The following is a 12,325-nucleotide window of genomic DNA, read 5'->3' as shown; positions in this document are numbered from 1 at the left end:
GACCACTAAGCATTCATTTCAAAGCATGTATGATGTCTTAAAAAAACTCTTATTATGAAATGTTGTTCAAAGATCTGTATCTCCTGATGATCTGCCTTCAAAGGCTTTGAATGTAAATACTTGTATTATTTTGACATGTAAACTTATTTTAAGCCTATTCGTTAAACACTGTAGTTCCATAGAGCAATAGAGTATCTAATTGTCCTGAACAGCATGATTACCAAACCTTGTATCTTCATTTTATTTTCACCATGCCTCTGTAAATTCGTATATGTTGCAGCTATCTTCATGGGAGCTTTCTAACCTTCCATATACTCCAGTATGTGCTGATCTTTCCCTGGCATTCTTCTCTTTGTTCTGCAATCCTCCTGAACATGCATGACAGCTCTTGGCCTAAACCTGATTCCACTGTGAGCTCATCATCAAAAGACTGGCTGCCAAATCTGCAGGCTAGCTGAGTGTGAAGGGTTAAATTACACTGCGAGTATTAGGAAACAGAGAGGTGTTGATCTCACTGAGTAGGCGTCTGCAGATACTGAGCAGCTCAAGCACAGTACAGCTCAGTTGAGTGAGTCTCAGTTTCTGTAAAAAGTTTTTTTTTTTTTTTTGCAGAGCTTATCCCAAAGAATGTATGTGTGGGGACCGGTTTACTAATCTCATTCTTACCAGCAGGTTCGTCAAGGTAAGTGCCTTTCTTGTAATTAGTAGGATAACGAAATGTTATAACAAAGCAAGGAAAGTGTAGAATGATTTGGTACACCAAAATGTGTAGGCACTCTGAGTAGATTGCCAGGTAAATTTTTTAGATTAATGTGTCTGAAACCAAAAGGTGTGAATGTATTTCCTTCAACAAAACAAACTGGAACCCTGGGGAAAGAACATGTCACAGGAAAAAAATATAAACTGTAATACTGGATTAGGAGTTATTAAAACATTTCATTTAAATTACAAACATACATCATATCATTAAATGACATCTTTAGACTATAAGTATGTGAGTATTATAAACAAATTGGTCCAAAAACATGTATAATGTAAGTATGAACAGGAGACTATTAGTTAATATGCTACTGATGAATAATCTACAAATATACTCTATTTAAGCTTGCCTTTGTGTTATATCATCATTTGTAAAGCATACAATCTTACAGTGTTCCTTTGAGTTTACAGCGTTCCTTTGAGTTTACAGTGTTTCTTTGAGTTTACAGCGTTCCTTTGAGTTTACAGCGTTCCTTTGAGTTTACAGCGTTCCTTTGAGTTTTAAGTGCAGTTAAGGTACAACTCAGTGCTTTCTTAGTAGTAAGCAGGGAGAAATCTATAGAGTTTTTTTTTCTTTCTGGTAATACTACTGTATTTCAAAATTCCTGAACTTGGAAAAATAATGTAATTCTAATGAAAGTCAAGACATTGGAATCAGAAGTATACACAGGTACAGCACCAACAGGTTTCGAGTTTCTTTTGACTGATCAAAAACTTGAACCTATCAGTGTTTTTTCTGTCAGGGACACTTTCTTGAGTTAGAGAGTAATACTATTCCTATAAATTCCAAGTCCACATTTCAGCCAAGGCTGCTGATTATATAAATTGTGTGATTGTAGATTGTAACTAACTCTTTTAAATAGGATGTACTTTAAGTGCACAGACAGAAAGTAATATTACCAAACAAAGATAGATTAAGAACACTACCACTACAATAGGTCATTGTATTTTATTTTATTAAAACAGTAAAGCAGTCATCACAGCAATTCTTTAAAGGTGAATACCTACCTTGTGTGTGTGTCAGTAAATAGGGATGAAAATAAAAAAAGTTATTCATGAAGTCTCTATCGGCCTGTAATTGTTACATAGTGTTGCCAAAGACTGTCAACTGTCACTGTACAGCACTTCATATTTGCATTCCGCTTAAAATTCAAATATAGACTTTTATATTCATTGGACACATCAATAAAAAACTGTTCCATGTTCTGCATGAATATAAGCAATGGGGATCTGCAATGTCAGGTTTTTAAACATATGGTTTAATTAAAAACTGTTTATTGAATTGTTCTTGCAGATAAAACAACGATGCTTCCTCAATATGTTCTGCTGACATAAGATACAAATGTGTACTGTTTTATATTTTAGAACATTTTACTTATACAATTATTGTACATGGTCATAATATAAGCAGGACAGATACACTATTTAAAAACACACACACACACACATATATATATATATATAAATCAAACCTCTTGTTTTATTTGAATTAAACACAGTGGGCAGGATTTTCAAAAGGTCGTAAATGATAACTTCAGTGTGAATCGGTATGTAGCATTGATTTTGGCATTTTCAAGCAGTCGTTATGTGTATTTTGTTATTAAATAATTGTGCTAATGTGATTTCCGAAATTGTGCTGAATTCTGAAATAATGTTAATATCTTAACAAGCAGTGCTTCTTGTGACCATTTATTTTGTTTGGAATTTAAAAGGGAATCTGTGTTAATTGTCATCATTTATCAGGAGTTAATTTGCACTTGGAAAAGGAGGGTTTTAATTAACGCTAGAGTATATATCTCACTTTGAAACAGAAATTTAACAGACCGTGGCTTTGATGCCGACGATACAGAGAGAGAGAGTGTACAGGACCACGGTTAATTTCTTACAGACTACAATATTTGTAGTTATAAAAATATTTTAGCCTTTTCTATACTTATGGTTATGAATGAGATTTATTCACTTGTTATAACCATTTGTAACCTTACGGGACGTTAATTGTATTACTAAATTAATATAATGTTATTTGCTACCAAGAAATTATCAATGCAACTGTAGCACTCTGAGCTCTGGATACGTACATTATGACAGCTGACCTCTACTGTACATTTCATTTGAATTATACAAATAAAAACCTAAGAGTAAATAATGAAATCTTGGTATAGAAAACAACATATTATATATTACAATAAAGTTTCCTTAGGTGATTGTGGATTTACAATGCACCCTTGGCTTTTAACACCAGTGTCTAATCCACAATTGCTTCCATTCATTTTTCTTGAGCTCGTTAACATGCATTTTGATTAACGACTTCCCCTTACCTAGTCGTTGAGACAGGAAGTGATGTAAGTGACCTGCGACAATTAAGCTTTTTAACGAGAAATGCTTACATTAACAACCTCATCGACTCAATTGCAAAGCATTAACGGATTGATTTTATTAACAAATTTAGTTTGAAAATCATTTGCTACTAAGGCTGTCGTTACTATACTGCGAGTTTGATACAATAACACTGTTTTTTCAAAATCCCCCCAGTATGTAATAATTTGCTTTTTCCATGGAAGTACAAAAAAGCAGTTTTAATCTTGAACCAAGCTGGCAGGTGTTTGATGCTACAAGTGCCAAAAAGTAATATAGCTGTCCATCTGAATAGTTGCCCTTTTGCCAAGTGCATTTCTATTACTTGTTATTTTCATTTAATATATTTGTTCTACAGCTTAATTATGGTTGGGTGTAGTTTGTCCACTCTGTAGCATCTTTTATTTTTTGATAGAACAGCATTACTGCTCAAGAGGACGCACAGCCCTGAGGCGAGTCTGAAATATTCAGGAAGGTTTCTCTAACACAGATAAAGACAATACAAGCCAAGGCATGTAAAAGGCTGTTATTGTGGTTTTAATAAATAGCTGACTCCTATTATTATATTGTCAATTGATTCCTTGAAAGTATGCTTACCTAATCAACATCACTGTAAAATCTTGTCAGCATAAGAATGTGCATATTCTCAGAACAAGCTTATTTTTGTTACTTACAGTAAGTGAAAGCAAGAGGATGTGTACTTCAACAAAATAAATATCAAAAACCCATTCTTTGATGTGTAAAAAATCCCAAGCATTCTTTTTCTGCTTAATTACGTATATTTTCATAGTCGCAGTCACAAAGCCACAACAAATCAACCAAAATATTTGCAAACATAAGTTCATTTTTTTTATGCTACAACAATTGCATCGTGTTTGATGACATGCATCAGCATGTTCCTTAACCTTTCTAAATTACGTTCAATAACTTTTTTTTTCATTGACTTTGTAAAAGGCCATATTCACAAAACAAAAAAGGACTAATTCAGGACTAATTAAGGGAATGCTTTTTTAAGGACTGCTTTTTATGATATAATTTTGAACTGCTTTAGAGGTTTTGTTTTGTTTTGTTTGTTTGTTTTTTTCTTACACTATGGCCCGGACCAAATCAAAACTATGACAACCCGCTAATCGCACTTAACAAAACTGTATTTAATAGTGTTTTCTTTTTATGAGTAGAAGAAATAAGATACTTACAAAAAAAAGAAAACGCTATTAAATACAGTTTTGTTAAGTGCGATTAGCGGGTTGTCAAAGTTTTGATTTGGTCCGGGCCAATGTAAGCTAATATAATGTTTATCAACACTGTAAGAGCAGTCCTCCAAACAGTCCTAAAAGTTTTAGGTATTCTGAAAACTAATGAATTGGTCATGTTTCTGCAACATTTTCAGGACTATTAGTTATATTAACTTGGAACTTGGTCCTTTTTTACAAACAATAATATTAAAAGTTTATTAACTGCTAATATATACAGTTTAACATTGTGTGTATTTAATACTGATAAATTAGTAAATACATACTGTATGTGTTTCAGAGGCAGTGGAGTGGACCGTTATGCAAATAGACGAAATGTGAATGGCTTCGTAAAGAGTGGATGTAGATTTCATAGTTTATCAGTCAAAACTGAAGTGATATTTCAGACATTTATCCCTTCCTTCTGATAGATCTTTCAGAACAAAGCATTCATTTAACCTTAAGCGATTGGAAGGTATGGTACTGTTCACGATAAAAGCAGTCAAATGGTTTGCCATTTATATTATTAATAAAAAAACAGATAATAAGGTTATAAAACTTTATAGGTCATAAGATTTTATTATATGTTTTGGATTTTCTTCAGGAAAATATTCAGGGAGTAAATCAAGATGGTAAACATTTTCCATTATAACAGACTGTGGTGTGTTTTTTATTTCTTTTTCTGGCAGAGCAGATACATTAACATGAATTCTGCTGACTTCTTAACTTGTTAACTTAAGAAAAAAGAAAAAAAAAAACATCTGCCTCTGTAATTTGCGTATATCAAAGGAACCAATCATTCTGCACAGTGGGTGTGGGTTAACAATACCATGCATTTCAACTAATCAACTAATTAATCTGAATTCAACTTCAGATCAGCAGTTGTTCTGAAATATCTAAAGAATTTGCAAAACAGCTGTGTTATATGTTAATTTAAAATGTTGCTTTAAATCAGTGACATTTATAAACTGGTTTTTATATATACATTCCATCTCATACAATATTTCAATGGGGAAAATAAATTAATGTACAATCATTATTCATAATTAGGCCAGGACATAATTAAAGCCAAGGGAGGTGTGTTTTACCTATTGCATTTAGTAATACATATAATTATAATTATGTGATTTTTTTTTTTTTAAGAATAATAGTTCTTTAAAATAGAATAATTCTCAACTTACAAACAACAGGATCTCCTCCTATTTCACCCATTTCATCACTGAGGCATAATTTGATTGACAGTTAACATTTCTCCAGTGTAACAACTCTCAGTGTGAGTAGGGCTTCTAAAGCATTTATGTTTTGTCTTGTTTAGCCATCTGTTCCCCAGACCACAGATGCAAATCTCAAAAATACCATAAATTACCTAGTCAGTCTCTCGATTCTCGTGATTATACCTACTTTGTAGGTCTTTTTTTAAGACTGGTTAAGGTATGTGCTTTTCCTTGACCCTGTGGTACACTGTTATAGAGGTATATGAAAACAAATTGACTTCCAATGGTTGCCTTGCCTTTCTATTTGAGCTTCACAAAGTAGGCACCCAGCTAAGCAAAACACATTTCATTTTGTAAGGTTGTTCTTAAACGATTATATTTCCCTGCAGTCATGAATTTTAATGATATTGCTTATACATATTTTGTTTCTTCAAAGCCATTCAGACAGTCATTCAAAAAGTTATATATATATATATATATATATATATATATATATATATATATATATATATATATATATATATATATATATACACAGTGCCTTGCATAAGTATTCACCCCCCTTGGACTTTTCCACATTTTGTAGTGTTACAATCTGGAATTAAAATGGATATAATTAGGATTTTTTGTCACTGATCTATACAAAATAGTCCATAATGTCGAAGTGGGGAAAAAATCTACATATTTTTCAAAATTATTTACAAATAAAAAACTGAAAAGTCTTGATTGCATAAGTATTCACCCCCTTTGCTGTGACACCCCTAAATAAGCTCTGGTGCAACCAATTGCCTTCAGAAGTCACATAATTAGTTGAATGGAGTCCACCTGTGTGCACATGTTCTCAGATTAAATACACCTGTTTCTGGAAGGCCCCAGAGTTTGTTAGATAGCATATCTAAACAAACAGCATCATGAAGACCAAGGAGCTATCAAAACAAGTCCGGGATAAAGTTCTGGAGAAGCACCAATCAGGGTTGGGTTATAAAAAAATATCCCAAACTTTGAACATCCCCCAGAGTGCCATTAAATCCATTATTAAAAAATGGAAAGAATATGGCACAACCGCGACTCTGCCTAGAGAAGACCGTCCACCAAAACTCAGTGACCAGGTAAGGAGGGCATTAGTCAGAGAAGCAACCAAGAGGTCAATGGTAACTCTGAAGGAGCTGGAGAGATCCACAGCTGAGATGGGAGAAAACTGTCCATGGGACAACTATAACCCGGACGCTCCACAAAGCTGGGCTTTATGGAAGAGTGGCGAGAAGAAAGCCATTGCTGAAAAAAACCCATATAAAATCCCATTTGGATTTTGCCAAAAGGCATGTGGGAGACACAGCAAACATGTGGAAAAAGGTTCTCTGGTCTGATGAGACCAAAATGGAACTTTTTGGCCTTAGTGCAAAACGCTATGTGTGGCGCAAAGCCAACACTGCTCATCACCCTGAGAACACCATCCCCAAGGTGAAGCATGGTGGTGGCAGCATCATGTTATAGGGATGCTTTTCATCGGCAGGGACTGGGAAACTGGTCAGGATTGAGGGCAAAATGGATGGAGCCAAATACAGGGAAATTCTAGAGGAAAACCTGTTTCAGTCTGCCTGGGACTGGGGCGGAGGTTCACCTTCCAGCAGGACAATGACCCTAAACACACAGCCAAAGCTACACTGGAGTGGTTTAAAAACAAGAACCTGAATGTCTTAGAATGGCCCAGTCAAAGCCCAGACCTCAATCCGATTGAGAATCTGTGGCAAGACTTGAAAATTGCTGTTCACCAACGGTCCCCATCCAACTTGACAGAGCTTGAGCAATTTTGCCAAGAAGAATGGGCAAAGATTGCAGGATCCAGATGTGCAAAGCTGGTAGAGACTTACCCAAAAAGACTCACTGCTGTAATTGCTGCCAAAAGGTGCTTCTACCAAGTATTGACTCAGGGGGGGGTGAATACTTATGCAACCAACAAATGTCTTTTTTTTTGTTTAATTAACTTTTGTGTCACAATAAAAAATATTTTGCACCTTCAAAGTGTTAAGTATGTTGTGTAAATCAAATGATAAAAATCCCAATTAAATCCATTTTCCCAATTAAGTCCAAGGGGGGTGAATACTTATGCAAGGCACTGTATATATACAAAAATGTTGCAAAGATAATTTAAAAGTTTAAAATAATAATTAATAGAGTTTAATTGTTGACAATACAGGTCTCACAGCACAACGGTCTAGAGTCGCTCCCACTACCATCAGATTTGTAACATTTGTTCAGCTGATGGAGCGGTTTTAGAGGGCATGTAAGGCACAAGGGACGGACTAACTGAGGGGTACCCTGCATCCTTTACAAGCAAGAGTTGAATTTCAGTTTCTCAGCAGATCTCACAGCGTGCTTCCTATTATAATTTATGATAGTAAATAGAAGGGTTCCAAAGCATGAGTCACTTTGTGTTGGCTTTCTGGCACACAGGTTCAGTTACAGTTACAGCTACAAGCTTTTTCATTCAAGGGGCTACTAAGCCATACCCACATCTTAAATTACATCTGCACTTATAACATTATTAAATAAAATAAGTACTGTCTGTCAGCAAAATTATTATAATCATGGGGTTACTTTTCTACCCAGGACATTGGTGTTGGTATACATTGAAGCAATAGAGAAGTGTCCAAACCTATTAGACCTTTATGCATTTCCATGGCTGGTCTGTTCACATGTATATGGTATTAATAAAACATTTAGAAAGGATATAATAGATTCTCTCTCATGTTTCTATCTGGGCTGGCATTTAGTGTTGTACTTAAAGAATCACTTAAAATGATATCAAAGAGTCTAAAGTGTTGTTATCATATTTAATTGTAAACAGAAAGTTGTTAAGTACATTCTGTAGGTCTTTATCCATATCATTCATATTTTCATATTGAATGTAGTTTGTGGGGCTTCTTAGTGATATAGGGATTGTTACAGTAACAATTGGGCAGACTGTATACTAAATCCCCAAAGCCATTCAAAGAAAAGTACCGTGAGTTAGGGTGCATGTCTTGGTTAGTTGATTTGTATTTATTATTTGTTTTTTATCCAATTTACTGTCTTTGTCAATGTTATTTTTATTTAGAACCATATTAACAAAGATTTTACCAGCGTGTTAAGCTAAAAAATAAAACAAAAAAAAATATGTCCGTCAAAATAAAAGCAGCTTAAAATTCCTCACATAACAGTAAGTTCCTACAAGGACCCCTTAGTTGTTTTTTTTGTTGTTGCTAGTACTGTAACATCAGCAGTTTGTTTTTCATTTAACAAAAATGATGCAAACTTGTCTTTGACAGGACAGATGTATTTGTGTAAGTTTCAGTATTTATGATACCGTCAGGTCCTAAAATGTATTAGCGAAATAAATAAAATAAAACGTTTTAATAATTAAAAAGTTGTTTATGTGTTAATGATGATCATGCTGTTTGTTCAGTACCTTGTTCAAAGTGTGTGTTCATAACGTTTATTCAAAGCCTCCTTCCTGGCTTTGTAAGAGTTACTGTGATATGCTGAAATAAAGTTACTGGAAGTAATCCGACTGCATCCAGTTATTTGATTTCTTCAACTCGTCATTCAAACTGGAGACTAGTTGCTATTGTGGTTGCTGTATTGCCGCTGAAGCAAACACTATTCTTAATTTCAATTATTATAATTTTTTACTTTTTTTGCTGTACTAAATGTAAATAGACAGATAGGACAGCAAGGAAGCAGAATTAGTCTACACTGACAGATAACATTCAGATGGTGTGTACAAGAACAGAGATTTTTCTTTCATCAAGCACAAAAAAGGTAAAATACACAAATACTGTATTTACGTATTTTCCGGCGGTTTGAAAGATAATATTCAAGGTCCTTTACCAGCGATTACAACCCTGGTATTGACCAATCAGGTTAAAGAAAATCCCTGATTCATTTTCTAATTTGATACCAAGCAATTGTGCTGGGAAGCATTTTGTGTGGTTTGTTACCACCTTCATTCTGAAGTTGACAGGGCACTGCAGTAGGGTTAAATTTAATACAGGCCTCTGTCCATATAATGCATAATATATTATTGATATCCAAGTTACAGTGTCATTTATTCACTTTATCAAGATGTCTTCCACTGTATTGTCATGTTACAAATAATATGTGTTCTTTAATAATTACAGTGTACTATAAGCACAAGAACATGCTATACATTATCTGTTACAAATTTGTATCAAGAAAGGTCTGACTTTTAAACGCCTGTAGACCAAGACACTGCAATGTACCAGGAAGTTGAGAATTAGTGTATTTTTTTATCTAAAAGGCAAGTGCTCCTGCTAATAACATTTATTTCAGTAATGCACCCTTTCCTCTTGATAGAGTGGACAAGCCGCAGTCACTGTGACATAATATATAGTCATTTCTTTAAGCCATGCACTTTTAGGGAAAGGCCCATTAGAGTGGATGTACGTTTTAGCAGTGAATTATGACACTGGGGTCATATACTTCCAATTGATATACAGGTAATGCACACTCACAGAAATGAAGGCTTGAGTGCAGCTCTCATAACTTATACAATAATATTCTAGAACGAAATACATGCCTAGAACCTTATAATTGAGGCTTCAGGTCACAGCAGGTATGATGTAATATGGAGTAATTGCAGAACTTTCCTAGGACCTGGGTGGCATTGGCATGCAAACTAAATAATCCCCTATAATCATACAAGGTGGTCTATGTAGATAAAGAAAATAAACAGTAGAATGGAAATGTCTGGCCTCTAATACCTGCAGTGCCTGCCTTGTGGTGGAGTGTTTGCTTTTCTCCACTGAATGAGTCATGATTTGATGCCTTACCAATTCATGCTGTGCATTTATTAATTCACACAGTACAAAGCTGATTTCCCAATAGTCCAGCCATATATGTATCCAGTTTTCCAGCTCCTATTTGTAGTTTTGTTCTATTACAACATACAATAAATAATGAGGTGTGGTTTTAGAAAAAGAAATAGAAGTACAATATGCTGGGCTTCCTGAGGGGGAGTAGAAGAAAATCACGTAATATATGTACACTTTGCCAAGCCTAGTTGTCCGTATATCTGAATACACAGAAAAACCAGAAGTCAACATTTGTGACCTTTTCCTCTATTTCAAATGTCCACTTTCTATTAATGACTATAGAATATTTGATAAATGATAATAAATCATATTAGTCTGCATAAACTTCTGTAAAAGTGCACACTACATGTACGCCATTATGTGGGTATTTTCTTTAGCTTGTATTACTACAAGAATGTAATCTAATTAGGATTAACGTTCACATTTTCCCAGGAAGTCAAACTCCAATTCAATGTGTATAAAGCTTCCTGAAATAACACAAACCAGCCTGATTCTATTCATATACAATCACAAATAAAGAAGAATATCTCGGGTGCAAGCAATGGAATAAACTCCCAACTCAAACCATTATGAGTCATTTTTATTTGTAAATACAATATTATGTGTATAGTATTCGTTAACAGTGCCATTTTGTGAGCACATAAATCATATAAAATCCTGTTCCCATTATTTTAGGTAAGGACATAAAGGAGCAGGTTGTTCTGTTGAATTTGTAACATGGGGCCCACAAACAAATTCTACAATGCAGTCTCCATTGTAATGAATAGAATGAAGCAGGACTGCTCGGCCCTGGAAGTCTGCTGCTTCTTGATGAGGATGTGGTGTTCTAGCAGTCTTTGGCATAAAGCCTTAAACTCCTTGGAAGCATATCAGAATTGAGTTTATTAGGAATTCTAGATTTCACTTTGTTCTCTGCTCTGTAAGCACCCACATAATCTGGCTTTTATTTAAATTGTGTTATGGTTACGATCACCTTTTTGCAAAAGCAGTTTTTAACAGATGTTTTGTCATGATTAGGTTTTGAGTTTAGGTTAAGTGGGTTTTTCTTGTGTATCTTTATGATTTTGTACTGTGCTCAAATAGTTGAATATTTTGAATAATACTGTATATAGGCTGCTTATGTTTTTTGGCTCTGAAATTCCTAATATGAATTTTAAAATATTTTGCATTTTTGTAACTCTCACTCTTAATGTATCCTACCCTTAGCCACATGGTCTGTTACCTGAACTAACATAACACCTCCCTGCATACAATTATCTCAGTTCATGTCTCTACTTCCTCTGATAGAAACATGTGGAATGAATACAAATAAGTGTGAAATACTTTTTCTTTGTAAGTGTCATGTGCCATCTGGAGCGTGACCACACACTGAACATATGCTTTGCAAAACATTTACACATGTAACCAAAGAATACATCACTATCAGTTCTCTACTCTTATGTTATAGTATTAGAAAAATAGGCCGTGTTACTTTCTTTCATGTACACAGTAAAGGTCAAAATATGTTTTGACTGTCATCAGATGTAAACTTTACACACAGGAGGAGCCAAACACACTAAATGCCCAACTCACTAGAATTACAAGATTTGTATGCTGATAGTACATCATGTGCGTGTATGCAAAAGAACATGCATGCTTCAATTAACATTTATGATCCATGAAGTGGACAGAACTCATGGGTTTGGCACATTTGCAGATAATTACTTGTGGTAAAACGGGCAACTCACCCAACCAAAATAATCAACCAACCAATGGACAGCCTAAGGCCTTTAGAAAATATGCTGTCATTTTGTTGAAATACAGTTTTGTATTCTAGGAACTTATGTCAGTTTAGGCCAAGTTGTATGTCATCAGTGAGGCCATGGATATTAATGGCTGAATATTGAAGTGG

General features: G+C 34.5%; 1 protein-coding gene across 1 annotated transcript in view; it reads left to right on the top strand.

Annotated features, from left to right (window-relative positions):
* The first annotated feature begins 445 nt into the window (after nucleotides 1–445).
* Nucleotides 446–12,325, top strand: part of LOC131697611 (leucine-rich repeat transmembrane protein FLRT2-like) — a 30,475-nt gene continuing 18,595 nt past the window's right edge. Inside the window, exon 1 of the mRNA XM_058987822.1 lies at nucleotides 446–682. The gene's annotated coding sequence lies outside the window, so the exon portion shown is untranslated. The remainder of the gene's footprint in view (nucleotides 683–12,325) is intronic.

Source organism: Acipenser ruthenus, chromosome 15 (genome assembly GCF_902713425.1).
Source record: "Acipenser ruthenus chromosome 15, fAciRut3.2 maternal haplotype, whole genome shotgun sequence".
In the NCBI taxonomy this organism is placed as follows: domain Eukaryota; kingdom Metazoa; phylum Chordata; class Actinopteri; order Acipenseriformes; family Acipenseridae; genus Acipenser; species Acipenser ruthenus.
The sequence above is the reverse complement of the archived record's forward strand: the minus strand, read 5'-3'. Positions and strand labels throughout refer to the sequence as shown.